Here is a 22,123-nt window from a genome sequence, read left to right as displayed (position 1 = left end):
AGGAGGAGGAGTCTTCGGAAGGCCGAGGAGGAGGAGGAGGAGTCTCCGGCAGGCCGAGGAGGAGGAGGAGGAGGAGTCTCCGGCAGGCCGAGGAGGAGGAGGAGGAGTCTCCGGAAGGCCGAGGAGGAGGAGGAGGAGGAGTCTCCGGAAGGCCGAGGATGAGGAGGAGGAGTATCCGGCTAGCCGAGGAGGAGGAGAAGGAGTCTCCGGAAGGCCGAGGAGGAGGAGGAGTCTATGGAAGGCCTCTATGAAGGAGGAGGCTTTTTAATGCTGTTGTTTATAAAATAGTTTTTTTTAATTTCAAATAGAGGAGATTGAAAAATGGCTATTCTCATCTTGAGGGAGGAGTGTAACAAATGATGTAGTTGGAAAGATGGGGTTCCTATCAAGAGGCTAAGATGACACACATCTCTCATACTGGTAGTTAGATTGCACTCACCCATCTGTTCCTAATGTTCTGTCCCCTAGGAATGCCTCTCCCATAAGAGTGATCCATGATCCAATGATGCAGTCAGAAGTCTCTGCTTGAATCCATCAACATCTCTCCTGAATCCTGCTTGACATCTAAACTGATCAGACTCAAACAACAAGTTAGACACTGAATAGATGATGCAGGTTTCAAAGAGCCAACTAGGATGGACAGTCATCTTTCATTAGCATTTAATTGCCTACAATGCACCATTTTCTCTTTCCTTAAAATAACCAAAATGTTTCCATACCCCCGTGTAACACCCAAAACCCCCTGTTACCCCCATGTTACCCCTGCTACCCCCGTGTTACCCCCAATACCGTTTTTACCCCCCAATACCACATGTTACCCCCAATACCCCTGTGTAACCTCAATACCCCAATATCCCTAGCCCTCAATCCCCCTGTTACCCCCATGTTACTCCTATGTTACAACCAATCCCCATGTTACCCCCAATGCCCCTGTTACCCCCATGTTACCCCAATCCCCCTGTTACCCCCATGTTACTCCTATGTTACAACCAATCCCCATGTTACCCCAATGCCCCTGTTACCCCCATGTTACCCCAATCACCCTGTTACCCCCATGTTACCCAAATACCCCGTTACCCCCACGTTACTCCATGTCACCCCCTTGTTACCCCAGTCCCCCAGTTACCCCCTTCCATAACACAAACCCATCACATGTTTGACAAGTCTGATTACTAAAACCTTGGGAGAATTGTGTTTGGATATACAAATTACTTTAATGCTATGTCTGAGAAAATGTATCACTACTGTATGTTTTTTAGTACTTGTATGGTTGGGAATATATCTACTATTTGAAGAAAAAGATTAGCATACAGAGAGAAAAGATGAAAGGATGGATGGAAATAACCTAGATGGAAATGAAAATATATTATAAACAGAAATCAGACCCCACCCAGCCCCCCCCCCCCCCAAAAAAAGACAAACATGATCTTCTAAATGAATACCTCCAAGAAGGGCACATTGATCTATTTCTAACTCTAGTGACTATTGTTCCAATTAAGTTTCAAATTTTTGTTGATAACAAAAAAATATGTTTATAATAATAATAATAATAGCTAGTTCTTATATAGCGCTTTTCAATTATAGCACTTTCTGTAGATATAATAGCACAACACAATCACTATTATTGTGCACTACACAATGTATGCACCATCTCTGCTCCCTTGGGAGTGTTTGATATGCATGACAGAAAGGAGCTCCATGTATGTTAAAGAGCTAGTGCTATTAAAATATTCTATCTTATAATTATTATCATCATTACTGTTTATGAGGAGGCGCGATAGCTCTGTTGGGCCAAGCAGTGCATGGTAATCTGGTGACCCGGGTTCAAAATCAAGTCGATGAGCTAAAGCGCCCTCTGGTATTGGTAAGGCATTAACCCTCATTACCAGGTCCCTCGGAGTGGACCTAAAGCCGTCAGTCCTCTGGTTGCTTACTAACAAGCATTTATGCTTTCTTAGCAGTCAGGTAAAACAACCACCACTAAACTAAATTATGCGCACACTGGTGAGGGGTAATCAAAACATTACATTTGGTGTAGTCCACATATAGCTGGCTACTACTTGGCATGGGTGAAATTACCTCATGCCAGTTGCATGCTGTACAGCCAAATTTGGGAGTACTGTAATGTCAATGACCATTCCTTATTCTTTTTTGCAAGTCAAACTTGATTGGGGTAAAACACTTAATCTATGTAGGTTTGCAGGAAGGTGTTTCTGGCATGCAGGCATGCGGCCATGTTTGCTTTGAACAGGCAACCTCATCCAAATTGATGAAGCATTCTATATAGCATCTTTGAAACCTCAGAAAGATGCTCATAATCATCACCTCTCAAATTCCAGAAAGAAGCTTTTTCCTGAAACAATATGGGACCTAGCTCTTAATCAACATCATTTGGATATTAAGATCTGATTCTTAATCAGCAAAGTAAAGGTTAACCTCAATTTGGGGTTCTGCCCTGCCAGTCATAAGATTGTCTAGTCATACAGATGAAAGGTTACAGGGTACGCTGGTCCTAACTGTCATTATTCATAAAAATGTGTTAAGAATTCAAATAATTTATCCTTGAAACTAATCAGACAAAATTAGGACATGTCTTGTCCTTCCAGAGAACATCAAGGAATTTTCCCACAAAAATCAGCAAAGTCTGAATGAGAAAAAAACCTGAGAATGTTCCTGAGTGAAATAGCTGTGAGTCAAGAACATGGGAGTACATATGTGAATCAGAGGTCAACTAATCTCTCAGACAATGCATAATTGCACTGTCTTCTAAAACTCCTGTTTTACTTCAGAGACTAGACAAAGACAAGAAAGTTTTGTTTTTGCAAAAACAGTAGGAGCTGTAAAAATGCTGACCTAGATGACAATGACGGTCGATTTACGTATCATACATAATATTCATCACAATGAAGTTGGAATGATGTGGCAGGAGAGTCAGTCACATTGATGTGATTAAAAAATGACGAGAAGGAATTACTGTGCTTCTAATAGCTCCCATTTATTATTATTATTATCATTAAGTATTTTGCGTCACCTGTGCCTGGGAGGCGAAAAGCGAACTGAATCACTGTAACCCTCGGATCTCTCCTCCCGGTATAACTGATCGGGGGTGTGCAGATGGATCACTACACCGGGGTTTTCCCCTACTCTTATACGAATAGTGCAGTGGGTTCTTAACATGCAAAGGTGGTGATTCTCCTCTACACAGGGGCTCCATTTAACGTCCTATCTGAGGGACAGAGTGTTTTCCACTTAACACAGCAACAATGGGAGGGGCACGTTAACACACAATGCAGGCTTCAGTCATCCGCCTGGGTTGGATTTGAACCCAAGATCTTTGGTTCGACAGGCAGACACTTTACGGACTGAGCCAACTCGCCTCCTTGGGGGAACATATCAAGCATATATGACCCATCCAATTTTGAAGCTTTTGTCAGAATAACATATATATTTCAGTCAAGCATTATGAACAAATTGAAATTCAAATTCAAAAAATTGCAATGTGGATGCTTTTGATAGAGGAAGAAAAAGTGGGAGTTCTATCTATTATTTCTGTTGGCATAAATCATTGCAACAGAAAAGGCAGTGGTTTCAGACTGGTCTCCTAGCATACATGCATTACAGATTGTTGGTATCAATGACCACTAAACATCATGTACAACAATGTCCTTTGGCAAGACATTGATCTACACGTACATTTGCCACACTCAGCCCATGTGATGTAAATGGGTACCTGGAAGGAATTAATTCCTTGAAATGCTAGAGCGTTGTAATGGCAGCCGTGCTAAAAAGCCAGGGTAATAATCTCCCTCTGTGCCTTAGAATAGTTTACTAGATTGATGGCGCAATAACAAATGCTGTAGTATTATTATACCAGCTCAGGGTAAACTGAAAGTTCAGACATGACATCAGACGTGATTTACAAGGTGCAACTAAATTACAGCCATACTTCTGATATGATTCTGATATACTCCATCATCGCTTGGCATCAAATACTCAAGCATTAATTGCCCTGAACTGATGAGGTAGCCAAGATTACCATGACAACTGGTACCAATAATAATGATAATTCTTGATAAAGATTTATACATGTATATCAATACAGTCAAATTCATCATCCCTCTTTCACCAAGAGTCAAAAAAATGATGGTGAACTCTTCTAAGATGTTCTACATGTATATGTTACATCTTATAAAGGAGGTGTGGCAAAACTTGGAGGATAGCTGAATATGAAAATGCTACATCTTTGTGCAAACCAGACTGCATAAAGCAATTGCTTTCATGCCAATCTGGGCTACAGTTCCCATCGCCCCAGGGATGGGAGGTAAGACGGAGGGCCAGTACACGAAGGAGCCTTTCTCATGAATATGTCCATGACTTTGTCCATGACTCTCTGCATTTTGAATCAAGGGTACACATGTAATGCCCTCTATGATTTGCATTCCTTCCACATAGTGACTTAGACACTCTGAAACCAATTAAAAATCCTCTGTGGAATGGAGGAACCAGTAGGGAATTTGGATCAATCTGCCCTTGTTTGGGATATTTATTTTGATCATGGACTTTATTATCATTTTATCCCGTTTTGCTTCTTTTCTTAGGTTTAGTTTCTGCCTATATACAAATTGCATTGTTAGAATATAGAATGTTGAATTAAAATTATATCAAGAAATGTAGGAATGAAATGTAGAAATGAAATGTAGGAATGACATGACATGAAATGAAATGGTCTGACCTTTGTCATTATAACTAGTCTGGAAAATAGGTAAGAACTTCAACCCCCTCCTATCTTACCCATCATGTTTTACTAATCCTGCTAAACTGTGTCCAATGTGTAATCTATATATTCTAAATATTTCTTATAATTTTGTTCAATTGATAGAGGAAATGTGATCCCATTAAACCCTCCTGTTTTAACTCTCTTCCAATCGTGTCGAATGTGTAATATATAAATCCCAAATAATTTTTATTTTTTTGTACCACTGATAGAGAAAATGTCATTGCATTTGCAGGCATTAATGCTACATAAAAGTATGACTTCCTTACCTCCCGTTGACTCTAAGAACCTGCTTATCATCTACCCAGTGCCAACCTGTTGCGTGAATCATCACAGTTCAGGTGTCAGGTAGGACCCAGAAGAGTAGTTGGTGACTTCAAACACAGACTTCTTTCTGCATCATCATCACATGGATCACACCATGGAAGAGACAACCTTGGAGGAGCAGAAACATGAGGAAGAGATGGGTTTGTGCAATCCTTCTACCAGCAAAGACATGTGTGACCCCTTGGTCTCTAGATAGGATAGGGGTGAGAGAGGGAACGAGGAGGTGTGCCATACGATTGGAAGGGATGAAGGGGGAGGGGGGTCTGGTATGGGAGGAGCAGGAGAGTGTGGTTAGGGAGAGGTTATGGGAGGAATATAAGAATCATGTTCTTGTAAAGGCACTATATAAATACCAATATGTATGTATGTACAGGTGTATGTATGAATGTATGTATTCATTATAAAGAAAAGAAAAGTTATGGGAGGAATATAAGAATCATGTTCTTGTAAAGGCACTATATAAATACCAATATGTGTGTATGTACAGGTGTATGTATGAATGTATGTATTCATTATAAAGAAAAGAAAAGGGCCCATTGGGTAGCCAATAATGGCTGCACTTGTGAATCCACATGTATTATGCAAAAGGGGAAAAAGAATTTAAAGCATGAGGCTCTCTAGAAAAAAATTTAAAGTATAGTCACTTTGCCCATATTCATTTCACCAAAAAAGTGTAAAACGATATGTTTCTAATGATTAAAGTTAAACAAATCATGGGATATAAAAATTAAGTTTCCATTACAATGTGTGAGTCAGTTAAAGTAACACAAAAAAAAATTAAACAAAACCCAGCAGTAGACATGTCCATGCTTTATCCCATCACTGTAAGCTCCCATTTTTTTTACATTTCTTTTATTTTGATATTTTTTTGTATTTTCTGTTAATATCCCACAATGTATAATAATAATAAATCAGTGAAAGGCTATCCATGGTGTTTCTCACAGATAGGGCCAGTATTCCATCACAACGTTTATTGAAATGAGGTCTTGCACATATACTTTTCTTTTATAAAGACAACATTTCAATAAATACTCATTCAGTCATCACAAAAAAGATGTGAAATAATGATATATACATACAATATATACTGTTAAACAAATGATGGGAACAGTTAACATTGCAAGAGAAAAAAAATGTGTGAGTGTATATATATAATGATTAATGAAGTATAACAAGCAAAAAGTGAACTATAGGATATTGGAAAATATTTTTTTTTTAACCTAATGTACACTTTGCTAAATATGAAAAAGTTCTCTCTTCAATAAAAAGAGATACACTGTACATAAACGTGCACCATGTAGTATCAGAGATGCATATATATAAATATGCATGTATATGGAATACTGGCCCCTAAGAAGACACTTGACCCATGCCAAGTTATACAAAAAAAATCATAACAGTGAATATGAAGGAGGCTAGAGCACGGTCCGGAGGCTACGGCCAAGAGGTCATAGTGTAAAAGAACTAAAAAAATCTGTGGGAAACACCATGAATAAACAACATTATCAAATAGAATGAAACGTAAGCTTACATGAAAATGATGAATGCTGAGATGAAGTAGTTCTATGTTGATGGTGATGTTGGTGATGGCGACTATGATGACTGGATATGTAGATGTCTGTGTAGATGGCGAAGATGTGTGTAGATGAAGGTGTAGTGGCGAGGAAGAAGACTGGAGATGACGAGAGGAAAGACTGGAAAAGCTCACGATTCAGACGCTGTGAAAGATAAGACATAATTGGAATCAAATTTTAATTTAATACTTTTGACATACTGTACATTTGTGTTGACTATATAAACAGAAAAAAGTCATAGTAAAGTTATACCAGTAGGTAGATTATATGAGTATTAAATGTAATTTCATGAATCACAACCTTTCTATTACATGTACATGTAGTTTTTATAGAATATTATACAAGCTTTGACCCCAAAACACCCACATTCTCTCAATATCTACATTAAAGATACAGACTAGTTATGGTCATGCGATTGCATTGTGAAAGAAACGTTGTGGAATCGATCAGAAAAGGTTGATCATCTAGCATATATGTGTACTGCAAGGTTCTGGAATCATCAAACTGATAAGAAATTTGGCCCAGTCTTCGTAAAGTTACAAGCACTGTACACAGAAAGATGTATATGGGACTACGCACACGTGCGCGACACGTGCGTTTATCTCTCACAGTCCAATAGATAAACTAATTTACCAAATATATCAATTAGTAGGCGGTTTCCCGGCAATTTTTTTATCATCATGTATTAGTCAAAACATATTCTTTCACATGATTGTTAATAAAGAGCTTCCATTTCATTTTTTGAAATTGGGGGATTTCCAATACTGGTCTTTACCTTTAACAGAATCCCTGACCCTGTCTAAAAGCTGCATTACAATGATTTTGAGTTAACATTTGTTAATCAAGCCTTGTAAAATCAAGGATATTGGGCTATTTTAAGAGAAATTGTTCCACATTGGAATTAAAAGAATGAGAGAGCTCGTAAATCTTTTTTCACTTCTACCCCAATTCAGTCTTCTCTCATGTTCCTGAAGCTATCAATAAATTAGATTCAATCATCTTCAGACTATTATCCCTTTTACAATAAAATGACAAGCTGATTGTTTTAGTTGAAGGGTGATGGAGAGATGTACTCACGTGACCACCGGATCATATGGCAGCCTGTTGTATGAGATCTGTATAAATAAAAAGAGATATAAGTAACACGTGATATTTGAATCTATATCAAACATATTTATGAAAAGTTAGTGTGCAATCAGTAGCATATGTAGCTAAGGCATCTGGGCATGAACCCCAAAATTGTATGTTGCCCAAGGTGCCCCCCCCCCCCTCATTTGAAATTTTGAAATTTTGTAAGATCGCAATATAACATAATTATCATAATGCGAAGGAAAACTTCAATTCAATTTGATAAATTTTAATTGACAACAAAAAAAAATTAATTCAGACATTAAACAGAAAGTAAAAATAAAATGGACCGATCATATACAGTACAAAGTAGCTAGCATTTGATTAGATAACAAATAAATTTTCAAGGTGTTTATTGTAATTATTATTCCATTGTTCTCTGAGTCAATGATGTTGTGTACCATACTATAACAAGAATCAAGAGCATTGTACCACTATAATAAGAATCAAAGAGCATTGTACCGCTAGAAATCATGCACATGCAAGGAAGGACGGTATTAAATAAAACCAACATTTTTCATAAAATTTGCAAAATGTAAATGTAAATATTTATAATTTTCTTAATAAACATTTATCAGTTGTTCCGTAAGCTTCAATTAGTTTCTGATATCGATGATTGTGCCAAAGAGACTATGTCAGGCTCCACTGACTGCCTCTACACAGAGACTGAAGTCTGATTGTACTGGTTAGTGAGGGGAGGTTACACAATGCAGTTTCTGTGTGATTGCCGATATCATCGTGCGCAGTAGCTTCAATAGAATTACATACTTGTAGGTTACCTGAAATTAAGTCCTTATATTTTGATGTTTTACAAATATTTTGAATGTAATTTTATAGAACAGTATTTGAAAATAAATAAAATCTACTTTCTTTCCCATCAACATTTTTTTTCTAAATCAAGCTTTATCTAAGTCTAGAAAAACATAAAGCAAACTTGTCACCGGATTCTGGCAAAAAGTGTGGCAAGGTTACCCTTTGTGTATGGGGATCAGTTTTATTACACACTTCCGGATCGATCCCCATACCAGACAATAATTTCTGTCCACGTACATGTATATTTAGACTATAATTTGTTTTCTTTTTTTGTTCATTAGCCTCTTATTTGGGTAAGGTCGGCTCCTCTCTTTAATTTTCGGTCTACTTTACATTGATTGAGTTCAGAATGCTGTGAGGCAGGTATTATACACAAATATACACACCACACAATAGGACCGATTGGGCTGATCGGCAAATTTGACACTAGACTTACAATGGAATTTTTAAATTATTCTTTTTAACATCAGTAAGTTTAAAAAAATGTATTTTACTGCTATTTAGATGTCATCAATTGTCACTAAAGTCAGGGCTGTCAACCCTCCCGCATTTGGAGGGAGTCTCACGCCACCACGCTCATTCTCCCGCCGTCCCAATAGCTCGTAGCGGGAGACTCCCGCCAGCACACCTTTCCTCCCGCTCTCCCGCTTCGATGTAGAATCTCCCGGTTTATGAAAAAACCTCCCGCCAAAGCCGGAACAAAAAAAAATGTGCTCTTACCCCCCCCCCCCCCCCCCCCCCCCCTCCCCCGCTTATTCAGCGGCTGGGCGAGTCGTTGCGAAATTTTCGGCGCGATTTTTCGGAATTTTAAATTAGCACCCCCTTGAAAAATCTTGCGTACGCCACTACCGTTCAGCAAAACAAAAATGTGCATACGACCTCCCTCGAATCAGTTCCCCAAAGTTGACAGCCCTGCTAAAGTACCGATTTTGAGTGAAATCAGTTGAGTTTTGTACAGTGGTTTTTTTAAATCAAATGTTGAGAATCAAAAGCACAGCTTTTAGTTTTACTACACAGCCAGGATAGTAGTAATGCACCTATGCGTGGGTATTTAGTTTTTTCAGCTAATTAGGTCACAGCTTGCTCCTAATGAACAGTCAACGTCTTTTTTAATTATCATTAATAGCCGAGGATGTAGTCATTTAAGTATAGTCTTTGCTTTCCAGTTTCATACGCCCAAATAGATATAGACCTATAAAAAGGCTATAGGGGGCCTACATAAATTATCATGACAAATGAGCTAAAAAGTAATACTTAATTTATACCACACATATAGGAGCATCGATCATTATCCTGGCTGTGTAGTAAAAGCTGTGCTTTTGCAATTGATTCTCAACATTTCAAACACCACTGTACAAAACTCAACTGATTTCACTCAAAATCGGTACTTTAGTGACAATTGATGACATCTAAATAGCAGTAAAATACATTTTTTTTAAACTTAGGTCTAGACTTACTGATGTTAAAAAGAATATTTTAAAAATTCAAATTGTAAGTCTAGTGTCAAACTTTGCTTACAGCTGCATCGACATGATTGTGTACAGTCTATGCGATTTTGTGTGGTGTGTATATTTGTGTATGGGTATAATAATACCTGTCTCACAGCAAGCATGCAGTGCTAGAGGTCAATACGCATTAGCATCGACTCTCTAATGCTTTGCTGGACTGGGGAACAGGCCTAACAAAAAGTTGAACGTATGGGGCTTAGGGCCTAGATCTATCGTCATTGCACCAAGTTCATTTCATTCGCTCTGTAATATTTAGACCAATCGAGACAATCACTGTTAACATTATCATTTTAATACATACTATTACAACAAAATTCATAGCAAATTACAATAGACATCATCATAATCTCATCTTCCAAGCACTAGTATTTCATTAACTCACCGCAAGCACAGCAGACACAGTTTGCTGGGTCAGCAATTATGCGCATGCTCAGATCGATATCCCAAAACAAAATAGAGCTTGTAATTGACTTTTGACACCCTCTGACAATGTAAAAAGTTACGTAATAATTCAAGAATTTTTTAAAAATTGGAATAAATCAAAGGAAAACCCATGAAAGATGGACACATGCATAATCACTTTCATGTGTTGGTGCACTATTCAAATCCTGATCCTAAATATACTGAGGAAAAGCTCAGTGAACAGCTGTCTACGTGTGTCGATTGGATGACTGATAATAAGCTTTCTTTACACTTGGGAAAAACAGAAAGCATTTTATTTTGTTCTAAAAGTAGTTCTAAAAAGTCATTTGAATTCAAAGTGAGACACAATAATCAAGCAATCAAGAGAAAAGAGTCTGTGAAGTATTTAGGCATTGAGTTGGCTAGCGCAATTTCATTTTCATCTTTAGTAGAATCAGTTGTAAAAAAAGCAAATTCTCGTCTGAAATTTTTGTACAGATATCAAAGTTGTATGGATTTAAAAGCAAGACGTACACTCTGTTTTGCTCTTATTCAATGTTTATTTGACTATGCTAACCCTGCATGGTACAGTAACATAAACAAGTCAGATCAAAAGAAGTTGAAGATTATACAGAACAAAATGGTGAGATTTATCAACTGTTCTGGTCCAAGAACTCATGTTGGCTATAGCGAACTTTCTAAAGCTGGTTTTCTTGAAGTCGACCAAAGATCAAAACAACTCGCATTGCATCACGTGCATAAAATATATCATACTAGGTCGAATCATTATATTCGATCCAACTTCGATCTTGTTACTGACGTACATGATTATAATACAAGAAATAGACGATTCAACTTTAACTTACCAGAAAGAGTAGGTAGTATTGGAAATTCGTTTTATTACAATGCCATAAAACATTGGAATTCCCTTCCCAATGGTGTAAAAGAAATAGGAAACTATGATCATTTTAAGAGGAAATTAAAGGAATACCTAATACTTGACAGTCAGAGAAGAGAAGTGAATGACATGTTATATGATTGAAATTGTTATTCTTCTGTCGGTTCATACTTTTTCATGTTGTATATACTTATGTTTTCGTACGTTATAGAAATTCTACAAATTCATCATTATTTTCCTCTTCTTCCTTCTCCTCTTTTTCTTCTTCTCCTTCTTCTTTTTCTTCTTGTACTTAATATCATTTCTATCATCAGTTTAATGTTGTTATTATTATCTTTGATAAGTAGTTCTTTTAATTTTCTTATCTGTCTGTAAATATTACTATTTTAATTTATTAATTGTATACATGTCTGTAAGGGACCCCACTGGAAATAAGCTCTCGAGCTTTCGTGGGTTATCCTGTTCAAGCTGACTTATTTTTGATCTGTTATTATTGTATATTGTTGTATGTTGGAAGCTTGTCGAATAAAAATCAATCAATCAATCACTCCGCATTCAGTGCGCTTATTACTTTTGTTGTTATTGAATAATTAATACAAAAATTATATAACGTAAATTAAGGATATTCAAAATACCCAGTGCATTTTCTAGTTTGGTGTCTAATTCTGTATTACATAATGCCAGGTTACCATCCAGGTTATTTGAAGAAAACTGATTTGCGTTCATCCCGCACTCCCCCCCCCCCCCCCCAAAAAAACCCCACGATAAACACATGCAACTGTCATCAAATCGATGATTGTCCACCATTTTAGATTAATGATTATACTTACAATGTTGCATGCAATAATCATGCAATGCGTAGCCGAAAACGAATATGCCATTGCGTTTGCATTGAGCGGCTTTCAGCGTCAATGCCAAACAGCGACGAGGTCGGCGATCGATGAAAGCTTCCATTCTGTTTAGAGAATAAATCAAACATTATAATTCGTATATGTCATCATCATTTATCAAGTCGCTCTGAGAGAAAACATAATTAGCAAGAGATCAATGGAGGCCTTTATATACTCAGTGACGTAATTATTTTGTAAACATATCAAAATGAACAACAAAACGTTTTTTCTTTAAAAGTTGAGCTGAATATATATAACGTATAATTTAGTAATTGACTAAAATAAATAATCTATCTAATTATTTTTTACTTAAACATGGTACACTGCAAATTTGTTATGTAACGACTTTACACAACATTGGGTGGTTCACTCTTTACCCAGGGGTTGTCTTAAGTTGTGTATAAAAAAATACACAACTTTACACTGCAAATTCGTTATGTGAAGTAGTGTTATTTTACACAACTTAACACTGAACCACGCAATAAAGTGGTTACACAACGAATTTGTAGTGTGGTCTTCCATGATGCCTCGTTTGGTAACAGCAAAATGCAATGACAATCATGAATATAAATCCATAATATCATAACAAAATAAAACACAGAATAAATCATGATGCATGAATACAATTTATTGGTATCCTTGTAATAAATGTGGACTTTTTAAACAAAAAATACTGTTGCATATATTTGTAATATCGTATTACATTATGGTAATCTGTTCTTAAATCAAGTGAAATATAATCTTTACTTTTTGTACATTTTTTGAATAGCCTCATAAAGTTGTTTCTGAAGCTCATAATTTTTTATAAGCAAAGTAAAAAGACAATCTTGGCTCAACATATAGACTCACATGCACTTGAGATACCAAAAGTTCTATAATATAAAACTTTGGGTATCTCAAGTGTGGATATGCAAATATTACAAGATTGAATTCCTTGTTAGGTAATAAATTTCCGTTGATTTGAATTAAAATAGCATTTGCTAAATACTAATGAACATATCAATATATTTTAAACTGATAACGAATGATGTCATTGATTTAATTTGAAAAGCTTCATGTTATCCTATTATATTAAGAGGACAATTTTTTTTTTTTTTGGTCTCGAAATTTAAAAAATTTGACATTTGGCTCCGTTGGGGGGGGGGGTAAGGTCACTTTTTTAGGTCAGCCATGGGAATATATATATTTTTTTTTTTTTTTTTTTAATAATAAAAATTTTAAAAAAAAATAATAATAATAATAATCCAAAGGGGGGGGGGGGGGGGGTGTTTAGGGGGGTGATGTGATGGGGGGGGGGGGGGGGGGGGGGGTTACACGCATACAAATACCAAAGGGGGGGTTTAACCCCCCCCCCCCCCCCCCTCCTCCTGTGTACGCGCCTGGGTGTGATTAACACAAGATAAATGCTTTGAAATATAATGAGAAATAAAAGTAAGAGTTCAAGGAATAGAATCCTCTCGGCATTCAATTTACCCCCGGTCCCCAACAGAAAAAATCTTCTGTGTGCCCATGTCTTGAGCCATAATGCATGCATGGTCGTACAGAGAAATGTTTTATGTTGGGGACCGGGGTAAAATTCAATAATTATTGAAAATTGATTGCATTTTTCTTTGGGTTTTTTTATTTGTGGGAACTGCCCCCTACCCTAGCCCCCGCTGCGTACAGTCGTGGTTCAGTGGTAAAGCAATGGCATCGTAACTGTGAGGCCCCAGGATCAAATCCGTGTCGATGTGCCATATTAGTGCCCTTTTGTGGGGCATTAATCCTCATTACTGTCATTTATGACTTAAGGGCGTAGGTCCCCTAGTTGATAAGCATAGTAGCATACACATGCTTTAGCATTCACGCAAAATAAACACTGGCAAATTATTAGTCAATAAAATCTGAGAATGTGTACTATTATTTAGATCTATTAGGAATAAATCATTGTCAAAATAATTCCATAAATTGAGGTTAAACAAATATTCCAACTAGATGAGCGACAGTGTAGTATTCCCATTACAAAACAAATGTAGAGCTGCACTCCTATCATCGGTTTTCTTCCTTTAAAAATATGATACCTGATCTGCTCAAGAAAGTCAGCAGAGTCTCACATTTTGGCGGGACCTTCAACAGAACGGGATAATTGTTTTTTCATGTTTAAAGGGCATTTCAATGCTTGCAAAATCTATAGTTATGCGTGTTTAGTAAAAACAATAAGAAAATCAGTGTTCTGATTAAAACAAAAGGATGGGACAAACAATAAGAAGATGTCTCTCGAAAACGCTTTTGAGAACAATTGGGGGGTATAATTATGTCCACCTTTCCCAACCTAATGATGCTCTTGGTCTATTCAAATGGTTATAAACATTTCCAATCCTTTGATTAAAACTTTCACTACTGTACTTTAAAAAAAGATAGATAAAAACTGTTCTAAAACTCACTCGGCATCGTCGGCAAAGTTTCTTCGATGTTGGTGGCAAATCCGTGTCGGATGCCTTGTTTTCCTTTTACATCGGTGCCCCTTCTGCGTATTACACAGACATCTCAATGCCGCTGGCATGACTCGTGGCATGATGATCTGGAGAAGGGGATGAAGAAACATTAACAACACATTATTAATACATAAATAAAGTATAGACCTCAAATAAGGTTGATGGTTATGTTCGATGTGGTCTCTCATTCTATTATTCTAAAGAAACTAATTTGTTCATGTTGGTTTTGATGATTCAACTTTACGCTTTTTTCATGTGTATCTAACTCCGTCTGAGGATATCATATTTTTTCAGTCAACGGTAATAGTTTGTTAGATTACAGTCACTTGCAGGAGAAGTACAATGGGTCCCTTGCTATTTACTATTTATCATTTTTTTATAAATGATATCTCAAATGCTATACAGTTTAGTACCATTCCACTGTAATACTGATTTTAATACAATTGAGTATGTTTACGTCTCTATGGAGATTTAAAACGGATTTCTAAGCGGATGACGCGCAATGAATTCTTGTCGAATCCTAAGAAATGTGAATTAATTTTCGCTGCAAGAGTTTATAATATAAGGCCTTCACTTTTCCAACCTCATCTTGATTACGGTTCTGTTGTGTGGTTAATGCATAAAAAATGTAGTTCATGTGATGTGTGTTCCACAAAATCGAGCACTTTGCAATTTATTACGAGTTGAACGTAGGTATATTACTATTTTTTTTTTTTTTTTGATGTTGCATGGATGCCTCTCATTACCAATTTGTTCTAAATTTTCTACTAAGACAAGTAAATATTCTCTTCGCAATTATGACTGTAAACGTTTATCTTGAATAAAAAATAATGTGACCTTTTTAAGTATAAGAGTAGTTTTAGACATTTCAATCCATTACATTGTGATATTAACCGATGAATAGACAACCTTGCTCACGTCTTTGTTAACTTAATCAGCTCTATCTATTTTTTGTTCACTGGGGGGGGGGGGGCTGGTTTCAAATGGTAAGTCTCATAGTTTTCTCGATAATTTGCATTTGTTTTGTCAATTATATGTCATTAGTTGTTTGTTTTAATAATGCACATGGGCTCCCTGAAAAGTGGTCTATTTTGCCGGGCTGATTGTGAGCCTGATTTCACAGTGTTTATATACATACATGACAGGTAAATATACATGTCAAAATAATAGTTAACCGATTCTTTAAAGATATTAATCCTTGCTTCGACTGTGGGAGAATACAATATTACTCACGAACTATAATTTGTGTTATTTTCAACTGATTTCACAGATTTTCAAATTCATAGCCTCACTCAGAATTTAAAAGGAATACTGGAATACAACAAAACAGTTGTCAGAGGGCCTTAGGTAGCATGTTTACATCCAACATTCAAGGGTTCTGAAAAGTATTCCCATTCTGAATCGTACGTAAACATTGTCTAAAAAGAAATACTATACAAATTGAAGATACATACCGAAGTAATGTGTACGAAAAAAGTCTGATATGGCGATGGCTGAAAAAAAGAAAGATACAGTAATAAATGATCAAATAAAAAATTCATTCATAGGCCTATCACTTACATTATAGACGCACTATAGTGCAAATGATGAAACCACATAAACGCGCTAACTCAAAGGTACAACATGATTAAGGATAGGGCATAACAAAGGGAAGATTACAGTTGATTGTAGTCCTAATTGAACAGATAGGTTTTAATATTCTTTGAGAATGCTTCTACGTATTACGGCAGAACCATTTATTTGACAATATTCCTGTTAGTTCACTAACCAGGTTTTCAAAAAAAACTTTGGTATCGGATAGTCAATGTATTATAGCACAATGATGGAAAAGCTGATGGATAGATAGAATTCCTTTCCTTCTAAATTTTAACCTACTAGGAACGGTTTGCTTTAGAAACCATATATACATGTTGTTTAGAATTTAATTGTATATATATCCTTAACGAATCATTACAGTTGTTTTTTTCCTTAATTAACCTTGAAACTTGAAACAGATTAAGAGAACTTTCATAAAAAAAGAAAAGAAAAGGAACATTATCGTGGTTATATTCAAAGGGAAAACAAATTTGAATATACAAATAAATAACTATATTCTTTCATAACTTTCAAAACAACTTAAGAAAATGAAAACTTGATTTGCCCATATTTGATTGGCAAAAAAAATAAAAGTTACAATATTGTTTTTTTTTTACAATATTATTGATATCATGCCCCTCATCTTTGTAGAACTAAAATATCCATGAAAATTGTTTCAAGTCGTGTTGATTGCGCAATTCGTCCCTATTTCACGAAGTGACGGTAGTGAGGAAAATCGTAACGCAAAGTGAATGCAATTTTTGTTCACTACCGTCACTTCGTGAAAACAGCGACGAATTGGGAAGTAAAAGTTCACTATCTAAAAATCAGGTTATCCATTATGAGTATTTTTATACATCGAAATTATTAGAAGTACAAAAGCAAGTCTGTAATATAATGATAGACCATTACAACCATAGCATTATTTCACAACTTCTATTCCGCTTTGGACCGATATTATCCACGTATTTGAGGATTTAACTGCACATGACCGGTTTACGTTACTATTACGTTTTAGTTGTGAAGAAGAATAGTCTAGGTGTGGTCAACAGGCTGGTACGCAGGAAGGGGGGGGGGGGGTTGGGGGTTAACCCCCCCCCCCCTTGGTATTTTTTTTATGTGTGTATTTTGGAGGAAAACCCTTTGTATTTTTTGTTTTTTATTTAATTAAAAAAAATTATACCAAAAAAGTGTCCTCTTACCCCGATTTTTTTTGGGACCCCCCCAAAAAAGTATCCTCTTACCCCCCCCCCCCCCCCACTTATTCAGCGGCTGGCTGAGTCGTTGCGAAATTTTCGGCCCGATTAAAAATGTTCAACCCCCCCCCCCCCCTTGAAAAAATCCCGCGCCTGGTGGTCAATATGTAATGTGTTTACCGTAAAGAAAACGAAAATCTTCATCCTATTCATCAGTCAAGTTATAATAATTACATATATTCACTATTTTTTGCATGGAGATCCTTGTTTCTTATGGATAATAATAATTGAATTCATATACATATATTTACACGGATTAAATTAATATAATATGTCGGTGATTTGTTTGAATAAATAATGCGACCAAATAATGTATCTAGTTCTCTGTTTCCAAGTTACTTCCATGAAAGAGATATGCATTCAATTACAAAAGGACCTCGTATAAAATTAAATGTTTACATTGTCCTCTGAATCAATCGTAATTATCACAATGAAAGAAACAAGAGCATGATTAAGCTTTTAGTCGTCTTGCTTCTATCAGAGCTTTAAAAATAATCAATAAGGAGTTACACATTCACATTCCGAAGATTACGTGACAAATCATTACGTATCGTTGCATGCACACGGACATCTCCAATCACGCATAATCATTCATTAAGAGACAGATAAACAACTTGATCATTATTTCAATTCATTACGATAAAACAACTGAATGAGGATATGTCTCATTATCTCGTAAACGACATTCTTAAGAGTCTTGGTTGAAATAATCTAAATCAAAGTTCATACACAAGCATATTGGCAATATGGCGATAAGCAGTTTTGTTAACAATAATATATCACAATAGAGAACATCATTACAAGATCATATTTTGATCAAATACAAACATACATGCATAATGTTAAAATAAAAGTTCGTCTATATAACAGCAACCTAGCAACAACCTGACAGTATTTTATGATAAAATAAGTTCTCGATTAATAATATATCTCTCCTACATAACACCAGTACTGTGATAGCATACACACGTGCATAATTATGCTACTAGAAAAAGTAGAGAAGATAATAATATATGTACTTACCAAATACGAAGCGAAAAGGGAACTGAAGAAAACGCTCGAATTCGGGGGTCCAGCAGTATCTTGATCGCTCCATTGTCCCTATTCATACAATTAAATCTATTATCATGATTTCAAAGACTTTCACATACTTGGCGTTTAAACATGTTAATCGTTTCTAAGCTGTGAGACTGAACTCGTATATATTCATTCTTGGTCTATATCAATTAACGACACTCTTCTCATAATGTGCATCGTCACCAGTCTCGTCCATAGTTTGGAAGAACTATTCTATGGTTGTTAACCATCGGAGCATGTAGCCATGGTAATACAATTCGCTAACCACGTGACGACGAGAAGTGAAGATGGGTGAATTCCCTGTTCATAACTAAGCCAAAGTCAGAGCATCTATTGATAGACAACCAGCTATTGTGTATTGTGCAAGGTTTACAAAGTAGAACGGGTGAACGTCGTTCATAATTATGAACATTGCATAATGAAAGAATGGAAGCGCTTTAATACGTTCCTTAATAAAACAAAACTTTAAATTCGAGCGAGCGTAGAGAGCGAGTTTTAGATGAAATTTGAAAAAAATTGCTTTCAGTCGCTTTAAATTGGGAGAGGCTTTTGTTTTTTGATTTTTTTAATGTGAATGAGATTTGGCAATGTTAATGCTGTTGCCGACGAACACACCTTCATTGTCTAAATCTGTATATTCTTTAACAAAGGGCACTTGGTTACCTTGTCATTCTGTGAAGTTCAAAGGTCATGGGGTTTAAGGGATAATAGGTTCAAAGATGCTTCTTTTATAGCAGTTGAGTAGATTAGCCTACCCAGGCGCGCCGGAAGCACCTTGGGATTGGGAGGTGGAGGGGGGGGGGGGGGGGGACAAACATTACATTGGGCTCGCCTTTCAGGGCAGTGGCGTAATGAGCAAAATAGTTTTGGGGCAGAAAAATCTGTACCACCACTCTTACATGTTAAATGCAGGCCCCGTGGCAGTGGACCGTTTTTAAAAGTAACGATCAGGAAGAGCATATATATTCGATGTTAGTGTCGTCAATCCCTGGCTGGGAGACGGTCACCTGTGAATGATGAACCTACCGGGCCCTGCCCCTTAAACTATAGGTAAACGGCACGCCCAGTCAGATTTGAATTTAATTTAATTGAATTTAATTTAAATCTAAATTTGTTTTCATTTTTATTGCTTAGTCAATGTTAGTGTTGTTAATTCCTGGCTGGGAGACGGTCACCTGTGAATGATGAACCTACCGGGCCCTGCCCCTTAAACTATAGGTGAACGGCACGCCCAGTCAGATTTGAATTGAATTTAATTTAATTTAATTTAAATCTAAATTTGTTTTCATTTGTATTGCTTAGTCAATGTTAGTGTTATTAATTCCTGGCTATTTTTAGGCTAGGAGATGGTGACCTGTGAATGATTAACCTACCGGGCCCTAGTGAAAGGCACGCCCACTCAGATTTATATATTTTAAATTATTTGTATAGCTTAGTCGATGATAGTGTTGTTAATCACTGGCTGTAAATAAAGAACTTACCGGGCCCTGCCCCTTGAACTGTAGGTGAACGGCATGCCCAGTCAGATTTAAAAAAAATAATTATTTGTATTGCTTAGTCGATGTAGCCTATATGTTGTTAATTCCTGGCTGAGAAAATCTGTATTCCGTTAGATCACAGTGATACCAACGGAATACAGATTTCCTACAATATTTACTTGTACATTATTTTAGGAAGATATTATGCGAGGGAGCGTAGCAACCGAGCAAAAAGTTTGTTCGCATTTGTATTAGTCTAAACGCTGCACTCTTATGCCCTCCAGAGCCTTAAAGTATGTTACAGTCTTTAGTCAGTATTTGCTATACATTTTTAGGGCACTTTTCAAATTTTCCGGTGGGGCGACTATCCACCCTAAATCCCGCCCATACCCCCTATGGGAATAATTTGTCGGACATCAAATCTCTTTCACATACACTCTCTCTCAAGGATAATTTTATGGAACAAAGGGTTGTCTTGGGAATTACTTATTCTATCTCAACGGATGTGGTCTTGGGGCCCGCATTAGGAGCCCTGATGAGTTGCCAGGACAGAGCTTCCCATTTTGTTTTTCATTTTCATTTTCTTTTTTTTTGGGGGGGAGGGGGGGTCCAGGGCTGGAACCCCCTTACGCTCTAGAATTAAACCCCAAAAAAAAAAAATCAAGATGGCCGTCACGAACGATAGAAATGGTAATTTCTCCTTGATATTCACACGACCTCTATTATTTCATTTTGTTAAAATAAACTTTATTTCAAATTCATAGTACAAACACAGTGGCGGATCCAGGAATTTCTAACGGGGGGGGGGGGGGCACAAAATCGCATTGGGTGAAATATATGTAAAACGATGGAGCGAGGCGTCAGCGGGGAGGGAGCGGAGCGACCAAGCAGGGGTGGGTCTGGGAGAACCACATTAGGCGCATTTTCAGGCTCTTCCTGGAGTAATATGACGTTAAATTCCGAGCGAAGCGCAGAAGCTATGACGTTAATTTAATTATAAGAGAAAGAAGGCGTACCGTTCTTGTACCGTTCTCTACTCTTAATCCTTGTCTGAATTCAGTTTCCCCTTCCCGCGCGATTCGCAAAAGCTTTGACGTTTCATTAAATTATTACTCTTAATCCTTGTCTGAATTTAGTTTCTCCCCTCCCGCGCAAAGCAGCTTTTACGTTTCATTAAATTATTAGAGAGAAAGAAGACGATTCGTTGCACCGTTCTCTACTCTTGATCTTCGTCTGAATTTAGTTTTTCCCCTCCCGCGCAAAGCGCGGAAGCTGTGACCTTTTATTAAATTATTAGAGAAAGAAGACGATTTGTTGCACTGTTTTCGTTTCTTAATCCTTGTCTGAATTCAGTTTACCCCTCCCGCCCGAAGCGTGGAAGCTTTGACGTTTCATTTAATTATTAGAGAAAGAAGACGATTCGTAATATACCGACTCTTAGTCATTGTCTGAATTCTCAAAAAATGTTTCTTTGTCCGATAAAAAGTCACAGTTCGTAGGGAAAGAAATTTGCCGGACGACCGACATAATCCATCTTACCGACTTCAAACTTTTGCATTGATATAGTACACGGTGATCGAGTAAGAATACCGACACAGTGGACCCTTTCTTGCCCCCCCCCCCCCCCCCCCAACGTGGTGACTCCACCCAATATCCCCCTCTCTCTCTCTCTCTCTCTTACTCTCACCCCTCTTCTCCCAGGCTCTGACCCCCATCCCCCTCCTCCTACTCCCTCTCTCTCTCTCTCTCTCTCTCTCCTCTCTTTCACCCCCCCCCCCCCCCCCCCCGTTTCTCTCGTTTCCCTTTTACCTTCTTTTTTCCATTTCTTTTATTCTTTTCTTTTCTTTCCCTTTCCTTCTCATTTTTCCCCACAGCAGAGCAATTTTACCGACAATATCCTAACAGGTGAGGGTGCCTGTCCCATCCCCCCACATCCCCCTTTAGCGACG

General features: G+C 37.1%; 1 long non-coding RNA gene across 1 annotated transcript; it reads right to left on the bottom strand.

The window, feature by feature from the left end:
* Positions 1-6,373: 6,373 nt before the first annotated feature.
* LOC115927155 lies at positions 6,374-10,533 on the bottom strand. The gene is made up of 3 exons (XR_004065456.1): positions 10,507-10,533; positions 7,753-7,790; positions 6,374-6,819 (listed from the first exon to the last, which is right to left on the bottom strand). It is a non-coding gene; the product is annotated as an uncharacterized LOC115927155 (long non-coding RNA).
* Between the last annotated feature and the right edge of the window lie 11,590 nt (positions 10,534-22,123).

Source organism: Strongylocentrotus purpuratus, unplaced genomic scaffold (assembly GCF_000002235.5).
Source record: "Strongylocentrotus purpuratus isolate Spur 01 unplaced genomic scaffold, Spur_5.0 spur5_scaffold_20, whole genome shotgun sequence".
NCBI classification, from domain to species: Eukaryota; Metazoa; Echinodermata; class Echinoidea; order Camarodonta; family Strongylocentrotidae; genus Strongylocentrotus; species Strongylocentrotus purpuratus.
Note: the sequence above shows the minus strand (reverse complement) of the source record. Positions and strands in the feature narration are given on the sequence as shown.